Source organism: Protopterus annectens, chromosome 3.part0 (assembly GCF_019279795.1).
Source record: "Protopterus annectens isolate FY-2018-M chromosome 3.part0, PAN1.0, whole genome shotgun sequence".
NCBI classification, from domain to species: domain Eukaryota; kingdom Metazoa; phylum Chordata; order Ceratodontiformes; family Protopteridae; genus Protopterus; species Protopterus annectens.
This window is the reverse complement of record NC_056731.1, coordinates 586,889,090-586,900,415: the sequence shown is the minus strand read 5'-3', so window position 1 is coordinate 586,900,415 and position 11,326 is coordinate 586,889,090.

The window sequence follows — 11,326 nt, the reverse complement described above, 5'->3', positions numbered from 1 at the left end:
AGTCACTACATGGGGGATTGGGGTGCAACAAGTATGTCACAATTTGAAATGTCTCTGGCTGACTGCAATGGCCCTGACACATTTGACATACCTCTCAACCTCAGAGCAAGAAATCTGGACAAAGCCATACATAGAAGTGGGACAGAGGCCCAAAAATAAGGACAATTTTTTAAATATTGCTCTTATAAACTTAGAAAGATAATAGGTCTTGCGTTAGTATGAATTTTCTGAAGGGTATGAAATCTGAAACTGAAATGTCTGTCATTATTTTCTAACTTCAGTCTTTAATGATTTGCCACTAATTTGAAAAAAAAAACCCACAATTTTATGAAAAATGGACCAAACGTGATGCAAAATTATAAAATAGCCACACAATACAGCTGGGAACCTGTCAAAGAAGGGACACTTTTTAATATTAGTACTGCTAACTTGAGCAGCTGACAAAATAAAAGAATCTACATGCATTTCTGAAATAAAAATCTATAACTGATTATTACAGTTATTTATTAATTGTAAACCCTCCATGTTTTCTTCCAAAATTGCCATTTTGCGGAGGAATTATTAGGGGAGGAGCAACATTTTGAGCCAAAATCGGGGACAGTTGAGAGGGTTGGATATGCCTAATTCTATAAAGCGTTTGCACGTACCGCTCAACCTGTTAATGCAGGAAATCTGGACAAGGCCAAATATATTGGGGGAGCATATAAACAGTACTAGAAATTGCTCTTGTATAAACTGAGACAGTTGATAGAATAACAGGTCTTGCTTTAGCATGCATTTTTCTGAAGGTTATGAAGTCTGAAACTCACTGCCTGTCATTATTTAGTGACTTCATTCCTAAATAATTTGCCAGAAAACCACAAATTTTATGAGGAACAAACCAAAAATAAGAAGCAAAAATCTATTCATTCTGCAAAAGTCTGGACATTTGAGAGGTATAGTTCAGCCGGGGCTGTCTTTGAGTTTGCTGCCCTTCCCCCCTCACAAAATCATGGTCGAATGGAGCTTCCCCCCCTACAGCCATTCCAATGAACCATTACTTGGCTATTTTACCCCATTTACCATAAACACTAATATACATACTACTTTACTTCTGCGATGATTTGGACTTCATTTGAAAGTTTTATTTTGCATTTTACAGACCAAACACTATTAGATATCATATCTGCTAAACAAAGCAATGCATTCTCATGATGAAAACAGACTTGGCATTAAAACTTCTCTGCCCTTGAAAACTCACATTCACTGAACAGCATTGAAACCCACATTCAAAGAAAATACATTTTGCCAGTGTCAGATAAAGATTAACTGTGGGTTTGGGCTGTTTTCAAATCACAGGCCCCTTGCACACGAAACATACACATGCTCTTTCATACACCTTCCTGGTTGTATTAAATTATATTCCTTGTACAATACAGTACAGTTTTAGAGGGGGTTTTAAATTTATTGTTTTGAAATTTTTCCATTAATCAATGAAACAAAATGCATGCACCAAATATTGACAAAACTGCCCAATTCAGAACATTTCCATCTTAAAAGTCTACTCAAACTTCTACAGTCCACCAGTATCAGTGCATATGCACAATCTCTGAAGAAGAAAAGTCATCTAAATAATTCCACATTAAAGAGAACTGTAACTAATGAAGAGGTTGCTGCTAGCAAACAACTTTGTATTTCATTGTTTCATCTACAAATAAAATGCCTGTTGTCCTTGAGGAATAAATTGCCTATCTTACACTAAAAATGTTAAGCTAGCAATATTGCAATAGGGAATGGATGGCAAACTGATAACAGGTTCATAGTTACTCGGTATCTTCACCAAAAAGGAGTGCAGCATCCACCCCCTTTGCAACACAGTACAGTATCAGCAATACATATATCTACTTTGGGAGTAGAACCCACAGCCTTCTGCATCAAAAAGCAAGTATACTACCTGTTGAGCTATTAACAATGCAAGCAGACTCAGCATAAGCAGCACTAAACTTTTGCTCTCCTGCAGCTGTCAGCTCCTTGTAAAATCTACTCACTCAGCTGTATCTCTGAACTTTTCAGCATAAAGAAATCTGGAAAAAGCCAAAGTTTATCGGGGGGGGGGGGACAAAAGCCCAAAAACCAGGGACACATTTTAAACATTGCTTGTATAATGTTGGAAAGTTGCTAGAATAAACTGCTGTGTTACCACCATACATTTCACTGCCAAGCCTTGCACCCAGGACCCTGTGCAAAACAGTCAGAGCAACATACCACTATGCCAAATCAGCTGTTTTGTGAAAGAGGAAGACAGAAACATAAATGGCTACCATTTAGTGAATTCAGTTCGCACCATAGCACAGCTGTCAACCTGTTAGCACAAAACACCTGAACAAAGCCAATAATGGGTGAATACAGCCCCCAAACATTCAGTGAATTCAGTTCTCATCATAGCTCTCAACCTCTTAGCAAAAAACACCCGGACAAAGCCTGTAATGGGGGAATACAGCCCCCAAACATATTCAATGAATTCAGTTCTTACCATAGCTCTCAACCTTAGCACAAAAAATCTGGATGAAGCCAATAATGGGGGAATACAGTCCCAAAAATAGAGACAAATTTCAAATATCCATCTTATAAACTTAGAAATTTGCTAGAATAAAAGTGTTTGTGTTACCATGTACTTTCTGAAGAATATGAAGTCTGATAATCAAATGCGTGTCATTTTTATTTAACATTTATTAACCAGGAAAGTCTGACTTGGAACAAAAGCCAATTTTTAGCAGAGGCCCAGGGAGAAACACAGACACATGTCTTTGTAAGATGGGAGGACACTAGAGGAAACCCACACAAATACAGGGAGGGCATGCAGACTCCACACAGAAGGTAAAGCACCCCAGCCAAGAATCAAACCAGAGAACCTGTAGCTGTCAGGCAACAATGCTGCCACTGTACCAATGCACTACTGACATTGCAAGGACACAAAAATACAGAAACCACAGATTTTATGAGGAACAGAACAAGTATGAGTGAAAAATATGCAATTTTTTTACAAATGGTGTTGGGTAGGGAAGTCAGGCTCTTGCCACCTGGGCCCAAGATACAGAGTTCAAGCCTGTTCTCTACCCACCACCATATAGCACTTGGGGCCTTTTTGCACACACACACACACACACACACACACACACACACACACACACACACACACACACACACACACACACACACACACATATTGGCTGTGTCTGTAGCACAGCACACACACCCCTACCTGCAATAATAATGTCTGCCATCTCCATAGTAATATCCACAGCTGCAGCTGTCTCCGTAGCACAATCCACAGCAGCAGCTGAGTATTGGCTGTCCCCCAAACTGCACCAGCTTCTAAAATACAATAAAACTCCACACTCAGGCTTCCACAGCAATTCTGTTCAAATCTTCTGTTTGCGTTCACAAACAGCTTCCACAGCAGCAGCCGAGTATTGGCTATCCCCCTCCGTTCACGAACTGCACCAGCTTCTAAAATAAAATAAAAATCCACACCTAGGCAGAGAATAAAGTTAAACTGCAACAATCCACAGCAGCTGAGTATTGGCTGTCTCTGTTTGTGGTCACAAACAGCTTCTAAAATAGAAATCCAGTAATCCACAGCAGCAGCCTGCAACAGGAGCTTCTAAAATAAAAATACACACTGAGAGATTAATCCACAGCAGCAGCTGAGTATCGGCTGTCTCTGTTTGCGCCAGAATGCTCAGTTCCAGTTTCATGTGTTCTGTTTGAATGTACCAAGACTGCTGACCTTGCAGTCCGATTCCCTTTCAGTCTATGTGGCTAGCACTGCATAGACTTCTGGAGCATCAGCAGTTTGCTGCCTTCTTCCTGAATCCGGACTGGTAAGGCAGCAGTCCGGATTCACTTTCAATGTTCAGGTTAGGAGGATTAGGACTGTACCATTGCGGTTCACAGCTGGGGGGGGGTGGTGCTGCAGTCCTGCAGTCCAATAGCACTAGCCACCACTGCCAAACAGCAAAAATGCTGTTTGGCAGTGGCAGCTGCAAACAGCATTTTTGCTGTTTGTCAGTGACAGCTCATGCTAAACAGCAAAAATGCTCTTAGCAAGTGTAAAATGATGCCTTGATCAATCTCACTTTCATGTATGCATATACTCTCTCACTCTCTTTCTCTCTCACACACACACACACGCACACACACACAAACTTTTCTATTATTTATTTATTTTCTAATTTTCAATTTCTTTTAATTTTATTTATTTATTTATTTCCAATTTGATTACCGGGGAAGTCCACTGGGCCCAGGGAGCCCTTTTTCAGTGGAGGCCCGGGGAGAAAAGCTCCATAAAACAGACTGCAGTAAAGATAGCAGTCCAATAAAAATAATAGTACAAGTGCAAATACATATCAAATAATACAAAGCGTGAGCAATATTGCTCATAGTGGAAAAATATTGTGCAGATACATTTTAACAAATTCACACAGTTAAAGTCAAAAGTCAAAAGCTATTTACAATATTTACACTTGCTAAATAGCAAAAGCATTACTTAGCGATTTTAAAATAATGGGAGCTATTAGCTTCTTTACAGTCCGAACTCCACAATCGCTTACCTCACTGCCATGAAGTAGTAGACTATTTTTTCAGTGGGCATTACCTGTATATTAAAACCCTCTTGGATAACATCCATTCTCCAGCCAGAGTGGCAATGTGTAAGTTGCCCATTCCCTAAATGTTAGCAGTGTACATTTTCACATAGTAGGTTTTTGGGATTTGTGAGAATTGAAACTTGCATGGGTAGGAAGTCAGAAGTAGAAAGTTTGCAATGGAGAAATTTCTAAAATTTCCAGAGAGAGAGAAGGGAGACCTTGGTTTTTAGTTTTATTATATAGGAGATTGCTGTGTGGTCAGAAATGACAAGTGAGGATGTTACATAAGGGATTGAGCATAATTTTCACATATTTGTGAGGGTAAGGTCAATGATGTTGTTTCTCTTAGATGGTACAGAGCATCTATTTATTTATTTAGTTAGTATTTATTGATTGATTGATTGACATTTGGTGACTGGGAAAGTCTGACTGGATCAAAAGCTCATTTTCAGTGAAGGCCTGGGGAGAAAAGCTCCTTTTCTGTTCAATAATAAACATTCAACATAGTAAAAATATTACATACATAAATAAAACCTATGTAGAAGTTGCACATGAGTTACAATGGAGGTACTGAAGTAATACTTACAGTAAGAGTTGTGATCTGTTTAACAAAATATAAAAGAAAGACATGAATAAATATGTATGGTGGTAGATATAAGTAGATTCAAGAATAGGTGATGTAATACACGTTTGATAGTAGTTGGAGAAGGAGGGGGCATTAATAGTGGTAATGAGGAGGAGTGTTAGAGTTGAAGGTACCAATACGATGGCTGCTACAGAGATGAACTCAGGAGTAAGTAGGAGAAATGGGGCAAGAGGGGGGTTTAAGATAAGAGGTAGAGGGGTAGTAAGGGATAAGAAGTTTGTGGGAGGTAGTTGGAGGTGGGTGAGTAAAAGAAAGGAAAAGGGGCATAGGTGGGTCATGGAACAGAGGTGTGGAGAAAAGATGACTATGAAAGGTTGAGAGGGAAATGTGTGGGTTATATGTTTGTTTTAGAGCATGGGTAGGTATGTGACTTAAGAAGTTTTTTTAGTTTAATCTTGAATTTCTTGGAAATATCAAAACTAGTAATTTGTTGTGGTAAAGCATTCCATAGTTTAGCTATAGCACAGGAATAGACAATTGCCAGCTCTTCTATTGGGTTTGCATTTATGCTAACAAAGTCCATGGAGCTATGAGCTTGTGCACTAGAGGTGGCACATGGTTCACAGTCTATAGCTGGGTATTTTTATCCAGGAAGATGGTATTGTGTTTAATGTGGAGTGATTCCATTTCATACAAGTAAGCATTGTGGCATTCCTAGGTCATAGAGTGTGTTGAGTAGTTAGCTAAAATATGGTAAGGAACTGTGTTGATGGTGTGATGAATGTAAAGAAGCTCTAGGGCATCATGATTTTTTTTACCAGGCTTGATGTGAATGTCTTTTGGATGAAGACTGAGACACCTACTCCATTTATCCCTTTAGAATAGTAAGTCAAAATATGTGCACAACTGGAGTGCTCAGTGCCAATGTAAACCACATCTTCGAATCTCCAGAGATATCTACTTCCTCTAAGATCAAGAGGGCTTGCAAGAAGTGGAGTTTCTTGTTTAGGCTCCTAGCATTGATCAGTAGCACTTTTATTTTTTCCTTTGCTTGTTTTGTTATGCTGGCAGGTTTATCAGGCTGGCATTACCTAACAAAAGCACTGTGGGGGTGTAGAGTGTTTTAGCTGATATTAAAAAGCCTAGCGGGGACAGACTATCCCTGGTAAAAGCAGCATGGGATTTTGATTATATCCTCCCAGGCTGGCAAAGTTTGTACCCCCTTTGAATGACACCAAAAACTAAACTGATTATTAAAATCAGTTATTTTGTGCTTATGTTGAGGCATCATCCTTGGATGCTGCTCAATGCTGGACTCATAACTGCCTGGGACAAATAGTCTGAGAGCTCCATCATATCTCTCTTTACATAGTTCAGGGAGGTACATCTCAAGTCATTTATACCCTCATGCACTATAACAGACTCATACCACTGTTTGCCGTTTAAGAACTTGTGTGCTTCTCTGATTTGATGAATGTCACCAGGCAAGCAAATGAGCACCAGCCTTTCCATACAGCCTGGTCAGTGGTACACAGTATGTTTTACAATGGAGTCACCAATGACTAGAATACTTGGCTGGATAGATGCCTGTCTTATGGTCTCAACATTCATGACATTGGAACCCTTAGTGCCATGTGAGGTGGTAAGCTTTGCAGATTTGGAATGTTTCTGAGGGTGCTTAATGTCCTTCTTTCATTTTAGAGAGCTTTTTAGTTTGGGCAAGTTAAGCTTTAGAATCTTGGCATATGACAGATTATGTGATTTATTTATTTATTAATTTATTGACATTTGATTACCAGGGAAGTCCATCTAGGTAGAATCCATTTTCAAGGAGGCCTGGGGAGAAAAACTTCAAATTATTACCATACATTTTAAGAACAATAATTTTATAATCTTCAACAATAAAACAAAACATTTGCAGTTTAAATAATTGTAACAAATTAGATACAATATAAAACCATTGGTTAAAATCACTACAAGGTATATGACAATCATTTAATATTTAAAGAAACTTTTGACAGTTTGTAGAGAAAGTAAAGTAAGTCTAATACAAATATGAATTGCAATGTGAGGTGAGGAAAGAAATGGTTTATGGCATATTTAGAGAGAAAGTCAGGGAAGAGAATTAGATAGCAGTATGGAAGTAAGTGAAGAAGGGAGAGTAAGGAGGTATAAGGAAAGAAAAGGTACTTGTTAACATTTAGGGACATAGTTTATCCTGGATTTGAGCAAGAACAGAGCCAGATTTTAGCTAGGAAGTCTTTAGAGTGGTTTTGAAAGATGGGAGGGAGGATATAGACCTGATGAATACAGATAAGGAGTTCCAGGCCTTAACAACCATGTACAAGTACAGACAGTGCCCAACAGATTTGCTAGGCTTTTAGACAGACAGGAGTTTCTGGTCACTGGATCACATTGACCAACCAGGAATATAGTTGTGTAGAATTTTTGTGTGCCTGACAGGCTGATGGATGCTGGATAATTTTATAGGTGGTAAGAAGTTGTGTATGTCAGTTGATTTTTGTGAAGCCTGGAGGTTAGTAAGGATGGGAGCACAATAAAGAAGTGTGGGGAGGAGTTAAATAGTGGCAAGTGTAGTTTTAGTTGTGTTGGTGAAAAAGATTTTGGCTCTGTAAAGCATCTCTTGTTTTGGATGAGTTTTTCTTATGCAATTTTGCATATGCAAGTCAAATTTAAGATTATTATCCACTATCACTCCTAAATGTTTGTTATGAGAAGTGACTTCTCAAGAGAGAGATGACTTTAAATTTATTTTTTTTTCATGAGAGGCATTTGGGGAAAAAGTTGTAGTTTGGTCTTTTTTGGGTTGAGCATGAGTTGTGAGTTATGAAGCCATGTTTCAGTGGCTGTTAAAGCTTCCTGAAGAAATTGTGGGAGGTATACCATGTTGGCGATATGCAAATGAGAGTGGAATCATCTGTGTATTGTATTAGGATGACTTGTTGTTTGGAAATATAGAGGGTGTTGGTGAAAATGTTAAGAGAGTAGGAGACCAAGGCTAGAGAATTGCGGTACAAGTACAGACAATGTAAGTAAAGGTATTTCATCCAGGAACAAAGAGGTCATAACATCCTTGTACTCCTCCCTTATCTAACCCATTATCGAGTACCATGCCCCCTTCGGCATGCACCTTGCCAAGCACATGCAGCAGTTGGAGAGACCACAGGGTCTCAAGCACCTATCCAATACAGAGAGGATAAAATCCCTGTCTCTCTGCTCAGTCTCATACAGACTGCTCAAAATGACCTATGTCTGGCATACAAAGCCATCTCAGACTCAGCCTTGATGGAGTTACTGCATATCTGTAAGTCAAACTCCACCCGTGCAACCCACACACAAGGCGTCAACCTGATCTGTGACATTAATAGAACTTCTTGGCGGGATAGATTTGTGCCCCAATGACTTCCCTGTCTGTGGAATAGACTCCCTCTTCATGTCAAGCAGAGTACCTCCCTAGCCCTCTTTAAGAGGAACCTGGATGACTGGATGGGAAACAGAAAGTATACCCCAGAGATCCCACCTGTGTCCCTGCTGAACAGGAAAAACAGGTGCTGACTTTGAGATAACATGGGTGAAATTCTTGGCTAGGCTTATAAGGGCCTACAGGCCAATAGGCTAGTATTGTCCTATGAACCTATGAACATATACAGGTGGTGACTGGGAGGTAAGGAGAGCGTATGGAGTGCCATTTTACTGAGTGAAACCTACTGGACAGGTAGCTTTTGAACCACAGAAGGTTGGGCTGAGAGAGACCTAGTGAGGATACATGAAGTAAAAGTTTGCTGTGACAAACCATGTCAAAGACTTTAGACAAGTCTAGAAATAAGGATGAAACTAGTTTGCCATTATCTCTAGCTTTATTGACAGTATATATAAAAGTTAGAAGGGCAGTGCTAGTACTGTTGGAAGAATGGAAGCTATGTTGTGCAGGAGATAGTCTAGCAATTGTTTTTGAATACATTTTTCAACTATTTTGTAAGGAGAGATAAGATTGCTATGGGTCTAAAGTTATTAATGTCTGTTGAATTTCCTCCTTTGTGCTGTCAGATAATGTGTGACTTTTTCAAGAGAGTGGGAACACGGGATTCCTGGTTTGACCTATTTATAAGGATTTTATTTATTTTTATTTATTTTACATTTGTTAACTGGGAAAGTTAGATTGGATACAGGTCCATTTCAGCAGAGGCCCGGGGAGAAAAGCTCCAATTACATACATTCACAATATCTCAATATTTAGATTTAGAATTAGTATTCATTACAGGCAGACTAACATTATATTCCATGAAATAAGGAGCATGTTCGCATCCAGGGGAGTGCCACTTTTTTGTGTTTACATTAGCTAAATGGATTTGCATGGTGCACACCAGTTCTAAAACAAGCAAACAAAAAAAAATGTAAATAGCTGGACTGTTTGCATTTGGGCACCAGGTTTGGGCTGCGTGTCTCAGGGCTAAAAAGGGGAGGAAATGGGAAGGGAAAAAAAGGAATTTTATTTTTTTTTTTTTTTTTTTGAGACAGGATAGCAATGCTACTGGCTTCTATTCTTAGGTACTCACTTGGAAGGTCATCAGATGAGGAAGAGCATGGTTTAAGTTTCTTTAAGAGTTGAACTGTATTGCAGTTTTGAGTGGTGAGTTATCAGGAGAGGGGTTTGGGTTGAATCGTTTTGTGGGAAGTAAGATTTCTTTAATGGGTGTGCAAAATGTTTTAGGGTCGTATTTAGTATTATTCTAAAAGTTATTATACTATGGTTTTTGTCTTCACTTATTTACTTTTTAGTATGATTGCCAGGCATTTTGAAGTTTTCAAGATATTGAGGTGTCTTATATTTTTACAATTCTTTCCATGCTTTTTCTCTATCCTGAATTAGCATTCTTCTCTTTTTGGATAGCTAAATTGCATTGTTTTCTTTCTCTTCCTTCTAGGAGGTGCAAGGCTATTTAGGATATTTAGAAAAGTTGTACTGAATTCAATTACAGCATCAACTAAGGGAAGGATTTTTAGGAACTTCCAGTTAACAGATGAAAGTGCAGTAAAGACCATTTCTGGGTTAAGCTTGGAAAGGTTGCGTGTTGTTTTATAAATATGCTGTTTAACTGGATGTGTGAGATGTCTGCTCATATAGAATGGGAGATGATCACTGAGAGAGTATGATATTGTACCTCTGATGGAGTATTTGCTAGAGTCTGATACTAGGATCCAGTCTAATAGAGGATTTGATGTCTTACTATAATGTGGTGTTATAAACTAGTTGCATGAAACCATAAAAGCTCATGCTAGATGTAGAGGAGTTAGAGTTTATGTCCAACCAATTGACATTCAAGTAGTGATATTTTTTCTTGTGGAAATGCTATGGGTATACAATATAGGATATATTCCAGCATAGTCGTGTTAACACCAGGATGGATGTAAAGGACAGTAATACGTATTTGTTTATAATTGTTTATTTTGAGGAAAGCAATAAGAAGCTCTGCTGAACTGAATCTTGGTGTTGGTTTGCTGTAACGGGAAATGTGGTAGGTGTTGGGAAATATTAAAGCAATACCACCAGCTTTCCTCTTTATGTGGTCATTACTGGTGATATTATAGCTAGGCGGTATAACTGATCATAGGAAGTTACTAGGAAGTTACTAGGCTATTGGCCCTGAGGCCCTTACAAGCCTAGCCAAGAATTTAGACCATGTTCTGAAAAGTCAACATCCGATGCCCCAGTCTAGCAGGGACATAGGTGGAATCCCAGGGGGTGTATTTTCTGTTCCCCACCCAGTTATGCTGGTTGCACTTACAAAGGGTTAATAAGGTACTCTGCTTGACGTGGAGAGGGAGTCTATTCCACAAAAGGGGGGGGGGTCTCTGAGACACAAATCTGTCCCGCCAACAAGTCCTATTGATGTCACAGACCAGGTTGAGGTCACGCGTGTGGGTTACTCGAGTGGAGCTTGGCTTGCGGATATGCAGCAATCCCATCAAGGCAGGGTCTGAGATTGCTTCGTATGCCAGATAGAGGTCACCTCTGAGGAGTCTGTATGAGACTGAGTAGAGGGACAGGGCTTTTAACCTATCTGTTTAGGGTAGATGTTTGAGGCCCTGG